This window comes from Lissotriton vulgaris, chromosome 8 (genome assembly GCF_964263255.1).
Source record: "Lissotriton vulgaris chromosome 8, aLisVul1.2, whole genome shotgun sequence".
Classification (NCBI taxonomy): Eukaryota; Metazoa; Chordata; class Amphibia; order Caudata; family Salamandridae; genus Lissotriton; species Lissotriton vulgaris.
The window spans coordinates 599,488,438-599,503,990 of record NC_141696.1 but is presented as its reverse complement, the minus strand read 5'-3'; the positions used below and the strand labels follow the sequence as shown (position 1 = coordinate 599,503,990).

General features: G+C 46.7%; 1 protein-coding gene across 2 annotated transcripts in view; it reads right to left on the bottom strand.

Annotated features, from left to right (window-relative positions):
- LOC147697775 (E3 ubiquitin-protein ligase TRIM39-like) overlaps positions 1–15,553 on the bottom strand; it is a 367,381-nt gene that overhangs the window by 80,159 nt on the left and 271,669 nt on the right. The gene's annotated exons all lie outside the window — the stretch shown is intronic.

The window sequence follows — 15,553 nt, the reverse complement described above, 5'->3', positions numbered from 1 at the left end:
CTAACAAATGTGGACTTTTTGTATCCTAGAGCTGATCCAGTGCAAACTATCTGTCACAAAGAAAATGAAACACTACAAAAATGCACTAAGTCCTCATTTTCAAGGCAAACACTCTGCCAACACTTCTCATCTCTGGAGCAATCCTTGTAATGAGAGAGTGCCACCACATCTCATTAGTAAAGATGTACTCTGAGACAGTGAGTACCTGCACTTCCGCATTTCTATTTAAAGTACTGGTGATACCGGTGGTAAAAGGGGAGCATGGTGAGATGGGAGATGTGCAACAAGAAACACTTTCATGGGGTGTGGACAGCATTGCCATTGAGTTTGAGGCATACTCACTAAGTGACCACTGGGGCTTCAACCTAACGTCCATCGCTAAGGTTCACAGTTGTATGCATTATTTAGTAATGTTTTTCACAGAAGTTCCCCTATTTGGCCTTTCCCTTCCTCACCCCGAGCCCACCACAGGGTCTAAGTCTCCCCCGACAGAGGACCAGCTTGTCGTTGGTGGAGTGGGACATCAAAAGACAGAGTATCCTCATTTGAGGGCAAGGGCCCTCCCAGTGCCGAAAATGATTTGTTCCACTTACGACTTACCTTATGCTTGAGAGGTGATGGGCTTGTCACATTGTGTTGCGTCACGTTGTGCAGACTGGTTTCAGCATGCCATTCCATGCTTGCTGCCCAGCTGCTCCCCGTAATGCTTCCCCGGCCTGTGCCACACAATGAGTGCTGGCAATTTCTAAGTGCAGAGCAGCATGTGCACACCATGGTTAGGGGTGGGCCATGAGCACTTTGAATGCAAAATTACAGACAGCTCCTGGTCAGTGCGATAAAATGAAAGCAACACACTCTTTTTTTAATTTCAGAAAGGCGTGCTAGTAAAATAAATTACGGAGAGTTTCATAGCATCCTGCTATAAAACCCAAACTATGTGACTCAAGCGCAGCCTCTGGCAACCATGGGTCGAATTTGCACTAAGGGCCATATCTATGAAGGCAATTTTGCAATCACAAATGCAGAAATTCGCAGAATTTCGGCGTTTGCAATTGCAAAATAACTAAGTGGTATGTATGTAAGCAAAACAGCCTTGCAAAATAAGGAATCGCAAATTTGCGATTCCCTATTTTGCGATTGCATTTAAGGAATCGCAAATTGCGATTCCTTAAATGCAATGTATGAGGCCCAGAAAAAGGGCAATTTGGCAATAAGGAATCGCAAATTACCACCAACTTCAAGTTGGTGGTAATTTCCGATTTCTTTGAAAAATGCACTTTTTTGCATTTTTCAAAGTGCCATGTGGCGCACCTACATGCCCTTAGGGCATGTATGTGTGCCACATGGACACACATGCACATTTCAGGGGTGCAACAGGGTGTCCTTTTGACACCCTGGCACCCTTGAAATTGTATTCTCAATGTGCGATTCTCTAACTGAGAATCGCAAATTGAGAATGTCTTCCCATTCATTCCTATGGGCCTCTAGGCACATAGGAATGAATGGGGAGGTATTGCAATTTGCGATTTGCAATTAAGGAATATGTAGGATTCGCAAAATTATTTGCAAATCCTACATACATAGCATTTTGCGATTCTCAAAGAGCGATTCTCTAAAAATCGCTATTTGAGAATCGCAAAATGTAAGTTTCATACATATGGCCCCATATCTGAAGTGCAGGGCCTCAGCACAAAAGACAGAAGTTTAATAGAATCATAGCTGCCAAGGTTTCAAATTGCTATGTGTGACATTTTCATAATTTTAGTGTAATTATGAGTGACATTTCAACGACGATGAGTGAGAGACTTTTTCACAAACAAAATCAAGCAATGACGACGAAGAAAAAATATAAATAACGTGAGACCTGGCCCAAACGGGATGTGTGAGTCCCTAACTGGGGCACAATAACATCATGGAACTGCCTGGATATCTGTGTTGCTGGGCAGGTTGTGAGAGTCCTTCCTTCCAGCCTAAGGTGACTGGGACAGCGCCCTCTGGCGCCTACCTCGTAATTGAAAATGCTGCTTAGAGCATCGCTCCATCCAGGGCCTCTCTGCCTCGTCGGACACGGCCCAAACAGGATTTGTGAGGGCCCAACAACACAGTCCTCTGGTACCTACTGTTGCTAGGCGCGCAGGTCTGCTAAAAATCAAAACACAAATTGCCACCCTTTGTGGTGGGGCCGGCAAAATCAGGACAGCATCAAGATACGGACTTCTGACATCAAGGGAGCGACCCGGTCCAACAGGGCACCTGGACGGCAGGTGCCAGAGGCCCAACAGCAACATGAACTGGTTCCAGTTCCCAGGCGGAGATGTCAGTTACAGAGAAAACTAACACATTTTTAACAACATTCTCCATGGTAGTGCCACATATCCATAACTTATTCCTGAAACCAATCACGCTTGTCGATCGGATTCATCCACCTATGTCACCCTCCTAGAGTAAGAACTTTAACACCGGCAGGCAACGGATGCAGCTGTTTGATGTGATCGAGCGCTGGTATTGGCATCAATACTATCTTACAAACAAACACATAAGAGACTCACAATGGGTGCCGCTCGCAGCCGTGTGGAGGTGATTCTGTTTCTGTTCCCCGAGTGGAAGAGGAGAAAGGCTTTGTTAGAGACCTGCGAGGAGTTTAACCAGGCGCATGCTGCTGGGGACCAACTGACTTTGCCAACTACTCTCCAGAGGGTGCGGGACTGCGAGTCCCAGCAGGCGGAGCGCGATCACCACCAGGCGCACCTGCGACTCTTCCCGCCCCTCCCCCTTGCAGCAGATAACGGCTCGCGGCCCCCGCTACGCGGGAGCCGCTCGCAGCCGTGTGGAGGGGATTCTGTTTCTGTTCCCTGAGTGGAAGAGGAGAAAGGCTTTGTTAGAGACCTGTGAGGAGTTTAACCGGGCGCATGCGGCTGAGGACCAACTGACTTTGCCAACTCCTCTCCAGAGGGTGCAGGACTGCGAGTCCCAGCAGGCGGAGCGTGATCACGACCAGGCGCACCTGCGACTCTTCCCGCCCCTCCCCCTTGCATATAGGTGTGTCTCCATCCGCCCACGCGGGACCCGCGCGGGCGTGCGCCGGGCGAAGCCCGGTCCAAGGGCGGGCCCGTTTGTGCCCGTTCGTGATCGGCCTTTAGAACCTTTTTTCTGCTAACCCGGTACTACATGGCTGGACGCGAAACCAGGAGTAAGACGTCGTTAGCCGGAGGGTCTACAGTGGGAGGTATGGAAAAATTCCTGATTCGAGCTAACTCTATTATTGACATCGAAATTACTGTCCTGGAAAAACGATTGTCTCAAGAAATATCGGCTATTAAAAGATCCTCCCTGAGGCCAATTGCTAATGCCAAAACGCCAGAAAGACTTCTAGATACTGTTACTGTTGCTCCCTGTGTGGCTGGCCAAGTTACTATCCCCGAAGGAGATGAACATGTTACACAGGACTTGGACATTTTAGTCAATGCTATACTCCCTGAAATTAATCTAATTCTTGATAATCATGTATCTAATTCTCCTGTCCCTGGGGGTTAAAGAAGGATCTATCTCCAAAAGAAAGAGGGCTTACAATATGAAAGATGGAAGCAAGGCAAAATCAGCTAAGTTACAGCATGATATTACTTCCCCTCCAATCGTTTTAACCCAATCCCCTTCCCTTAACTTGCCTAGCAAAGATCTATCAATTGAAAGTATGGGTGCTTTATTTCAATCGATTTTATTTCCCCTAGAAGCCAAACTGGAGCAAATTGAACTTAGACTGTCAAATGTAGAGAAGGTCACAGCCACCATATTAGCGAATTCCAATAAGTCTTGCAAGCCAACTACCATCCCTGTCCCTGTACCCCATTCTGGGGGGGTTGTCGTCCAATCAGATAGTGAGGCCCAAAAACTTACTTATAGATCCCCAGGCTCTCAGGGCCCTAACCCGGTGAATACCGTACCCTCTCAGCAAATACCTGCGCCTCCACCGGGTGATGGCAAAGCCCTTGGGATAACCGATGATGGTCAAGTAGGCTCACCAGTAAAAGCATAGAGCCTCTAGACCATGCTTGCCAGACCTTCCACCCGAAGCAAATCGCTTTATGGTTGTCTTAGCGGGAGCCCCCACTTTGGAAGTAGGGGAAGTTGAAACTTTTCAGGCGCTAAAAAGTAAGGTAGTCAGATGGCTCAACTGGAATAGACCTTTGCCGGCCCACCTTCATAATGAAATTATCATGGTAAGAAGGGTGCCCTGGCTGGGTAAAACCGTTAAGACCATAAACGGGGACTGTATAACTGTTAATTTTAAAGACCCCAGAACCGTTACCCATATCTGTGCGGGTTTTAATTGATCATTTGATTCCACCATCCAGACCCTTCCCTTGTCCTTCTTCTTTCCACCCAATTGTATTAACTATGGTAGAGGAAGGGATGACTGGATCAGGGTTGAGCGGAGGGGTAGAAATAGAAGACATGAAGGAAGACCGGTTCACATGCCCCTGAATGCCCCGTTTTGTGACTACAACCGGTTCAGTTGTCTGGATGCAGTCGACCGACTACCCCCAGTTACCCAGCCATTAACAATGACACGATCCTCCGCTTCTGACCTGAGTAAAGTATTAATGGTCGAAGTGGCTGAGCCTAACGGAAACACCCATGTAGAGTGCATGCCAGTAGTTGTAGACCCCTCGGAGCTATCTCATCCCATGCTCCTTACTACCATTAATCCCATAGAGCAAACACAGGCTGTAGACCAACCGGACATACTCCACTCACTGGTCTCCTCTGTTAACTATGAGGAGTCACTATTAAACCCAGTACCCCCAAGTGATCTTGTGATCCCTGAGGCTGTCCTCTGTGACCTTGGCTATAAAATACTGAGTTGGAATATTGCCGGTTGGCGCCAGAAGGTGTCGTCTCTTGGTTGGAGGGAATCCATTTCCAACTTTGACATTCTCTGTCTACAAGAGACTTGGTCTACGGCCGAGATTCATTTTGATGGCTTTGTGTCGTACAACTGTCTAGCGCAAAAGTCCACTATGGGCAGGGCAAAAGGTGGGCTCGTGATTCTACTGTCTTTTAACTTTCCAGTATGTGTGAAGTCTCATTCTACCGTAGGATCACATTTGCAAATATTATGGCTGGAACAAAGAGGGGGTCGTGATATTTTGTTAATTAATCACTGTAACAATATGTTTGATCCCACGAGCACTTGTGTTGTTAATGATCTTGAGACAGCCGTTATGAAAACTGGTAGGGATATCCATAATCCTTATGATATCATCTGGGGAGGGGATTTTAATATTCGTACTTGTCCCCACTCTTTTACAAATGTATGTGGTTTTGACGGGGCTAATGGGGAGGACTGGGCTCATTTTATCCATACCACATATGGTGACTCCCTTAATACCTTTATGCTCAATTCTGCTTTGTTAATTCATCAGCCTGCTGAAGATAGAGAAGGTCACATTGTACCGACTTTTGTAGGGAGGAATTCAGCCTCTGTTATTGATTATTTGTTGGTTTCAGTCTATATTGCCCCTTATTGTGCTGTTCCCGAAATTGTTGATTTAGGCCTCAGTGACCATAACGCCATTACCATGTCGACATCCATCTGGGGGACTAAGTCTACATCTAAGCGTAGGATTGTTGATGAAATTATCCCTTGCAGGCAGAATGGTATTAGGATCAAATGGTGCGGGGAAAACTCTGATAAGTTGCCGCAAAAAATAGTGGTAGCTGGCTCTGACGAGCTGCTTCGCTGTCTCGATGACGATGCAGCTCCATCGCGCACTATCGCCGAATTTGAAAAACTCGGTGATATTATTAAAAGGACCCTCACCATTTCTAATTCTAATACTAAGAGGGCAACTGTAGGATGGTTTGACAGAGCCTGCACGAACTCTTTACAAGAACTAAAGAGGGCACTCTCAAACCATCCTAGAGATAGGGAAGCCGTAAAACATCTTACTTACAAACTCCATTTGACCCGTAGAAAACAGGAGCTTAGGGAACAAGCGTGGGACAATTTGACTAAAGCGGCGGCGCAGCGAGATAGTAAGTTATTCTGGAGTACTGTTAACAGCCCATTCCTCCAAAAAGAGGAATTCCCAGTTTTAACAGCTCAGGTCAGCGAGGATAGCTGGGTCCAATATTTTACCGGAATCTTTGACCCGACCATGTTAGTTTAAGTACCAACATTATTGGGCCTAAGTTACCCCTGGAGATTACATTACTAGAAGTTGATAATGCTATCCGTAACAGCAAGGGAGGGAAGGCCTGTATAAAACTGATTTATCGTTATGGAGCCCCCTCCTGACCCAGGTCTTTAATGCCTCCGTCAAAGAAAGTACACCCTCCACATGGGGTGAATCCATAATTTTGCCGATTTACAAGAAGGAAGATAGAGGAGAGGCCAAGAACTACCGCCCTATCTCTCTCCTAGATTCTTCGTTGAAAATTATGAGTAGGGTCCTATTACTAGGTCTGGAGGAATGGGCTGAAACTAACAGTATCCTTGCAGATTCCCAATTTGGTTTCTGCAAGGGTCTTGGCACTATTGAGCAGTGTATCAATTTAGATCTAATCATCGGGAAATACACTAAAGCTAAACAGGGCTCTTTATTTCTCTGCTTCGCAGATCTTACCAGTGCTTTTGACCTGGTGGATCACGCTCTTTTGTGGTCCACATTACTTGAAATGGAAGCCCCCGCTGCAATTATTTATTTTCTGGCCAGATTATATAACAAGTTGTCAGCGCAGATTCGCTTTGGCCAAGCGGGGAATGCACAAAGAAGCTCAAGGTCAAATCTGGTATCAGGCAAGGTTGTGTTTCAGCCCCGTTACTTTTCTCCCTTTTTATAAATGCCATGGACTCTGATTTGAAGAAGGTCCAAGCGGATGTATGACGTTAGCACGCATACTATTACCACGCATACCTTTACAACGCGGTATTTACAACGAATACCGTTACAACGCATAGCGCTTTGAGGTGCTGGATAGTGGTAAGTATAATTTTATATTCCAACTCCAGTCCCCGTGGACACTAGGGAAGGTGTTGGATATAAAATTAAACTTATTCCCTATCCTAGAGCGCCCCCCAGCGCAATGCATTGTAATGGTATGCGTGGTAATGCCTGCGTTGTAATGGTAGTGCGTGGTAAAAAATGCGTGCTAAACGTTGTATACCGGTCCAAGCAGATGCTCCCCAAGTAGAGGGTCAAGCAATTCCGGTACTGCTTTAAGCAGACGACACTGTCCTACTCTCGAGATCACCTATTGGTCTGCAAAGATTAATGAACCATTTTTATGATTTTATAAAGGGGGGGAAATTAAAAACTTAATAATTCTAAAACTTTTATCATGGCTTGCGGGAAAAAGGTGAAACAGCTTAAACTGTTCCAGTTTAAGGATCACAGAATTGAAGTGGTGGACAAATTCTGCTATTTAGGAATTACCTTCAGCAACAGTGGCTCGTGGGCCCCAGAGTTACTTAACATTATGGGCAAGGGGTCTTCAGGAGTTTTTCGATTTGCCTCTAAATTAGGCAGTCGTCGCATACCTGATATGCTAAATGTCTACCGGCATAGATGCGCTTCAGTTGCTCTTTACGGTTCGGGTGTATGGGGACACTGTCAACAAGGGGAATTGCAAGTTGCCGAAAATAAATTTTTAAAGAGGCTCCTTTGTCTCCCAACATCGGTATCTACCGAACTGATTCATAATGAGGTGGGGTTGGAATACCTGACTGATTTAACTGGATTGAGGCCCCTCATGGCCTGGAGGTCAATATGGGCCAAGGATGAAACAGGCTTTTCCAGGCGAATAATACTAGATTGTCTTCGCCTCGATAAAGTCAGTCAGATGCCTTGGCTAAAATATGTTCTGACTACTTATAAAGAAGTGTTTGATCTGGATGTTTCTAGTGACCCTGTAAGTGCCACCAATATATCCAAACAGGAGGTCAAACGTGTCTTTTTGGGGGATAAATCCAAACTGCGTAAAGAACTCTGTAGCCACTTTACCACTCATTTATTTTATAATTCTAACAATGTGGTAGGTTATGGCATTCCAAAGTACCTAAAAGTAATTACTAAGCAATCTCACCAGTTTGTTCTCACTAGGTTGAGATTAGGTATTGTTCATAACCTGGTGGCATTCCCCCGGATGAAAAAAAAAAAGTCAACTCCCTGCCCATGTGACGGAACCACTAAACAGAGCACGCTGCACTTTATGCTAATATGCTCCCTGTATTTGCATCTCCGTATTTTCTATCTTAAACCCCTTTTTAAGAAATGCTCTGTGTTCACAGTTACAACTGCTATGAAACTCTTATTTGCACTTGATGTTCCGGATGTCTGTTTTTATACTGCGACCTTTATTCTAAAATCAATGTCCACTAGAAAAAAGCCTAGAATTTTAATTGTGTCCTTCCTGTATTAATTGCTGCCTTGTCTACTATATTTCTTCCCCTTGAACTGTTTTAAATCATGTATTATACTGTAAACGTTTTAACAATTTTCATTGGTGCTGTATCTAATATTCTGTGTGCTTTTATGATTGTTTATTGAATAATCGAATAAAGCTTTCAAACTGAACTGAACTGACTCACAATGGGTGGAACTTACTGTCTTGGGCCGCGGCCTGGTCTCAGATGAGACTGGACTGTGGTGCAGGCGGGTGATGCTCTGGTCTGCAAGGGTTGGCAGGCAGGCTCAGCTTGAACAGGCAAGGAGCGAGACACCACGGGAGGCGGCAATTGAGGTTTGCCGCCCAGCATCATCAATCCGGTACCTCCACAATGATCGAGCTGCCCTGGCTGTCTCTGAGACCTGAGCGGGGCAGTCCAATGAAACTGTCTTGGCAAATACTTGGCCCTGCAACTGGGTCACTATCTTAGTTGGTCTCCCTCGAGTGGGCTGTAATAATTCGAGGGCAGCCGGGGGTAAAATTAGTAATAGCTGAGTGACCTACACGGCGAATGAGCCTTAATACAGCATATGTATTTATTTTTTGTGAAGCTCCTGTTGCTTTAAAGAAGCAAGAAAATAAATCCAAACTATGAAAAGCATACCTGTTTATGCTCTCGGGCCTCGTTTACATTCACTTCCTCTTAACGGACGGTATTATAAAACATTTGACCTGCAGTCCTCCACATTTCCAGCCTGCCTTGCCCCAGTTCAACAAAAAGCCCACCCTCTGCCTTTCTCCAACGGATATGAAACAAGGTTCCTTGTGGGAGCAGAGGCAGGTGCGATCTGCTGACGTGACATCACTACCGTGATGACCACGCTATTTCAATATGCCTGGAACAGGGTGGGCCTTCGTATGAGGACATACCCGGAAGCACAAGCATGATTTTTAAATAATTACCGGGCCATCTACCGGAGTCGGAGGGGAAAAATCATATAGACCCGGCCAGGTAAAATAAGTACCGATGCTGAGCACCGGCCCAAATTAAGCACTGTGAGTACCCACTTATCAGTCACCTTGCCCGGATCTCCAGGACCAGGTAACTTGGAATAAACCAGATGATGGAGTAACTTCTCTGAGGGACAATTACTGAGTATATGTTCTTTGTCCATCAAATTATAGAGCCCCTCATATGTGTCAACCCTGTTACCTTTTATCCAACCTTCCAGTGACTTCACAGAAACATCCACCAAGTCCACACATGTCTGTGTTTCTCGCTTGTGTGTGTGTTCCTAAATCTTTGGCTATATTCTTCAGGAGTAAACCACATAGCACATTGAGTGCCTTCTTCATATGGGGGTATGATTCAGCTACTTCATCTTCGAGTATCAGGAACTTATCCCTCGCAACAAGGACTGCCAATGTCACTGGGTAATCCTGGATTATAGGCACCTGTTGTAATTACCTCTGGATCATGACTGCCACCATCTTTGTTGGGTATATTAAACAGGGTTGACCCAAAACAAAGTCACAGGGACCTGGGTAGATAATTGTTATAAGCAAAGGGGTCCCAGACTGGGAAAGGAGAAAAGATTTATAGAAAATAAAACCAATTTGAAACACGAATGAGAAAAAACAGAAACAAATCAAAGTACGATGTTTTAATTCAAAAAGTACTGGAAACTTCTCATTAGTTATAAAGTACACATCAGAATTTTGTATTTATATTTTAGAAGCAATTGTGCCCACATACGTGAAAAGGGGGGGGATAGGGAAAGGGGGTGCTGTGAGGGGATTTAGTGAAAAATGAAGAGTAAGACAATCTTCATTTAGGTGACAAAACAAATCCAATTTTTTGTTGATATATACAATGTTGAAGTGGTTCCCCAACTCTGGGCCACGTAGTTAAGCTAAACAAGTCAGACAATTCTTGTAAACCAGGCGTCTGTGAACAGCTGTACAAATCTTGCTAGTGGTAGAAGCTGGTATCGTGGGGGTAGGTAGTCTACGTTTCGACTCTATTCCTTGTAGAGGCAGTTTCCCTTACGTGTTCCTTGTTGCGTCCTCAACAAGGAACACAGTGACCCGGGAGCTGTGGATACAATGCGCACATCGCGTCTTACTACGCACGAGGGATACTTGAGAATTGGAGAGATTACTACCCTCTTGCCTCTTCCCCCCGAATCTACAATTTGAACACTGATGGTAGATGGAGTTATCCGCTCCCCGACTACCACATTGAAGAAGCTCCTGGGATTCCTGCTAGGTTTTACACACGACAGTGTTTGTTTCCACTTTTTATCTTGAACTGGTCAAGGGCCCCACCGGGTCGGAAGTATCACCGGCAGAGCGACCTCCAACACTTTTGCAGTCAATCAAGAGCCCTGAAGATTCGCGCAAGCGATGAAACACGTGTCGGCTGGCTGCTGTATAATATGGAAATTAAAGCAGTTAAGAAATTGTTTTCGGTTCTGGACACAATTTTCTTTCTGCTGCCTGATTTGTATTTCGTATTGAACTTCAATACTCCCCATGTTTCCATTGATAACATTTGTGTGTGCATAGGGTTCATCTTTTTTAACATTAGGCAGAGGGGTCGATGTCCCTTGAAGTCCTCTTTGGTCCAGCAAAATTACTGTTGTCACTAGACTACTTGTCTCTGGTCACAGCGAAACAAGCAGTTCTCTTTGGTGAAGACTTGTGCCTGTCTTAGGTGACCAACTGTACTCTGATGGGTCTTCTGCATCCAACAGACCTGGGTGCAGATTTGAGCATCAGCATTTAGTAATTCGGGCTGCCTGTTGGCAGTAAGTGGTGTTCAGGAGATTGCGGCTACTGACTGACCAGAACGATCTTCTTCAGCTGTTGTTTCCCCGGTGTTTCAACAGGAAGTCAGCCAACTGACTCTTGGAGTTCACCTCTTCTTTCTGGGCTCAGGGGCAACTTTCCCATGAGCCAGGCACAACAGGTACCTTCCTCTCTTTGCTAGCCCAAGGATCAGCAGGTGAAGTCCAGAGTTGGTGCAGACTCTTTCCAGGTCCAGGGAACGAATGTATGTCATTACTAAACAAGCCATTACTTCGCATGTTTTTAGTCTGATGTTTTTACATCGCAAATACCATTACTTCACATGTTGTTAGTGAGAATGCTTTTACTTCTCAAATGTATAGCACTCTATTTAAAATGCTTTTAGTACGCATAAAATGAATACGCATACCACTACAACTTGTTTTTTGTACGTTTTAATTCTAAATTATTACAAATAGTAACCTATATCCTGGCGTGGGATGCCAGGGAAATAGCGGTTTTGGACGTTGATGCACGCACGTTTGTATCTTACATAGAAATTGAAAATGGACAATTCTTTCAATTGATACGAATGTAAAACTGTGTACAAATAATTATTGCTTACAGGCAGTTTGTGAGAGGGTGGGAGGAAGCACAGAGACTTTGCTTGGCGTTAACAAGTGCTTTATTGGGCATGTTACACGCTTTTTGTAAGGAATGGGTCTGCAGTAGGGTACAGCGGGCTCCGAAGTCTTTTCTGCAAGATTCCTGTCCTGTGGCAGGGTCCGTCCTCTCCTTTTGCACTCCAGTGCAGTGCCGTCAGGTTGAGGGTCCGGGTAGGGGATGCGTGTAGGGAAAAAAACAATAAAAAGGGCTTCCTTTCAGTATAGCGTTCAAACGCTCAATCAGTACTGAGGGAAGGTCAGTGAAGGAACACTCAGTGCACCACACTTCTATCTAAGTGAGAGATGTGCTCGGGGCGGGGTTACCGGAAGATGGGAACCAGTTCTCTAGCTCATGGGTCTTCCCCTTTGGCCTGCCCACCCCGTGAAGTACTCGCGTACCTGTGCTAGCCACGCTCTTCCTCCTAGAGCGTGGCTGGGCGACTCGTAGGGATGTTGGCAACCTGCCTCCAGCGCGTCGTCACACTCCCTTATTCCTCTGAACTCTGGCTCCGTCTGTCTGCTTCCCGCGTTCTCGCCTACTCCGTCTCCTCCGGTGTACTCACACACCGCTTTCTGCTGACTTCCTGGATTTGACGCCCCGGCTCCTTCAACGTCATCAGTTAGGGCGGGGCTAGAGGATAGTTCTCCCCAGTTGAAGAAACAGTGGCCTTTATCGCTGTCCTCGGAAAAGAGCATAAATCCTGGGTCTGCCCATTCGTCCTGTTGCTGCAGAGAAAATGGTGAGAAAGGGTTTTCAGGACATTCAGCAATACAGTTTTGTGTCCCGTTTATGGTCAGTCCACCCTTGTCACACAGTTGTAATCTCTTCGCATCCAAATTCCGACAGCAGTGTTTAATCTTTTCTCGCACCACCAGTCAAACCGGGAGGTCCTTCATGATTCACATGCTCGTCTCTGCATCATCCTCCATCTGAATTATTACCTTTTATATTCATAATACTCTATTACTTGATTCTCGCAATGTATTTGAGCCATCTCAAATAATACCAAAGTATTTTTCTGCATAATACTCAATAACTTGTTTCTCACAATGTATTGTCACACTGTATTTCGCGCCGCCCTCTGAAGCTGATTGTTGATATCGTGCATGCTCTTTGCTTCTCCCATTCTTAGTTTCACTTTCCTGCGCTCGCCGAGGGCTGAATCATTTTACTTCACACCCCTGCTGTACTGTGCGTTCCGTGTATGGCGCAACCCCTGTACCTGTAGTGTGTAATAAATACTAAGTTCATGATCATCATACATTTTAGCTGGCCAATGTATTTGCGCCATCTCAAATATTACCTAAGTATTTTCCTGCATAATAATCAATAACTTGTTTCTCGCAATGTATTTGCGAAGTAACGGCATGCGAAGTAAAAGGATGCTAAATAACAGTAGCTGCAAAGTAAGAGCATGCGATATAACAGTTCATGCGAAGTAAAATATGCGTAGAAATGTAAACTCGTACAATTGGATGCGTAGTAATGGTAGATTACCCAGGGAACACCAGTGCAGTCCTTCTTCATTCAGTCTCCTCTCCAACCCAAATGTGATATGGGAGCTGGGTTGCCAGGGGATCCATTTTTGATCAAATTTGTTTTTATTGGCAACAGCATAGTACAGTACAGTGATAGGACATAAGCAATTCACCATTTCTTGCGAGCTCCACCCAGGGCTCCCGGGAGAGAGCCCCATGGGCGGCCGGCCTCGGGCCGTGTGTCCATGTGTGCAGTGAAAGGCATTTTCAAGTAACACGATACCCCAACTAACCCCCCTCCCCACCCCCCCACCCAGGTCCCCTCCCAGCTCAACAACCGTGGTGCCCAACCTGCCCCCCCCTCCCATCCCTCCCCCCTGGGTGTGTTCTGCCAAGGTCTTAAGTAGGGGGATCACCTGGGTTTCCGTGTGCTCTTCTTCCGCCCCTGAGCAGCGGTAGGTTTGTGAAATTCATCAACCAGTCTGAGAACTCGAAGGTATTTGGGGCATGTTAGTTCGTGAAATTCAGTGGAGAGTAGTGCAATCAAGGGCGCCCATATCTCTCGGAACGTGTCCGTGGTTTGCGTGAGAGAGGCCATAAATGCGCTCCATACCCATTATGAACCAGATTTTGTGGAGCCATCCTGTGTGAGAGGGTTTGCGTGAGCTGCCCCACAGTGAAAGGATGTGGTGTGTCGCTGCTCCCATGGCCAGCCCCATTTGCTTCCCCCGGATTGATTTGAGCAGGAAGGTCATTTTGTTAGGTAGGCCTAAGATCGTGTATGCCGGGAAACGTGGGATCTCCGTGTCAAAGTGTAAATCTATATCCCTCAGTACCTCCTCCCAGTAGTCCTTCACCTCCGGGCACTCCCACAGCAAGTGAAGCATGGTCCCAGTCTGACGCAGCCCCGCCAGCACTTTGGATCGCGCCTGGGGTTGCTCTGGTGGAGGCGTTCCGGAGTCAGGTGCCAGTAACAGGCCACTTTGACCGCGGCCTCCCTGCTCGCCATATTCCTAGCCGTGTGGTGGGCCCTGAAAAATATGTCATGCCATTCCCTGTCCGATAGCTCCCGCCCGATCTCCTTCTCCCACCTTTTCTGCCCCGCAGATTTAGTTGCCTGCGCTGGCGGGGCTAGGAATTTGTAGAGTTCCGTGATCGCCCTCTTATCGTCCGACTTGGCCAAAAGCCACTTCTCAAAGGGTGTGAGGAAGCGGCCCACCTGCGGGGCGAAGTCCTTGTGAGTGAGCCAGTGCCTTAATTGAAAGTATTGGAAGTTATTCGGCTGGTCTATCCCGTAGCTCTCCTTAAGAACCGCCAGTGTCATAAAGCCCTGCCTGTCAAACAGATGTCCCGCCGAATTACATTCCGTGGATCGCCACTGCGAAAAGGCGCCTGGGGGCGTCCCGGGGGTGAACGCCGGATTATCAAAGAGGGGCGTCATCGGCGACGGGAAGGAGGTAAGGTCTTTGGTTGTTGCTACCATGTCCCACACCTGCAGCAGAGTCCTTGTAATGGGAGATTTCTTGATATACGCCGGTCTGTCGCGTCGTGCCAGGAATGGAACTTGCCAAAGCGGCATACCCGCCATTGCCCTATCTTGAAAGAGCCACCTTTTCTCTGAGGTCGGTCTGGACCACTCCAGGAGGTAGCGCAGCTGGGTAGCTTGGAAGTAACGATGCAGGTCAGGGACCCCCAGCCCCCCCTCGGCCTGTGATCATGAGATGAGGTCACGCCGCATTCTAGGGCGCTTCCCGGCCCAGATGTACTGCTGTATGGCGTCTTGCAGCTTTTTAAGCATGCGCAGCGGAGGAGTAACCAGCGTAGTCTGGAACAGGTATAGCACCCTTGGCAGCACAGACATCTTGACGGCCGCCACCCGGCCCAGCCAAGACAGCGGATGATGTCGCCATCGGGAGAAATCTCCTTGGACACGGTGATAGAGTTTGTTATAGTTGTTTTCCACCGTTTGGGCCGTTGAGGGGGACAAGTCAATTCCCAAATATGGTAATTCCAGCTGTTCTTGTAGCCCCCCGATCTTGAGCGACCCTCTATTAGGCTGACGCGCATTGGACCCCAGTGGTAGGATAACAGACTTCTGGATGTTCATCTTAAAGCCCGAGACCTTCCCGAACCGTTCCATTTCCCGCAGAAATGCAGGGATCGACACCCCCGGGTTCTCAACCGTGACCAAAATGTTATCAGCGTACAAGCTGATGGCCTGCTCCTTGCCT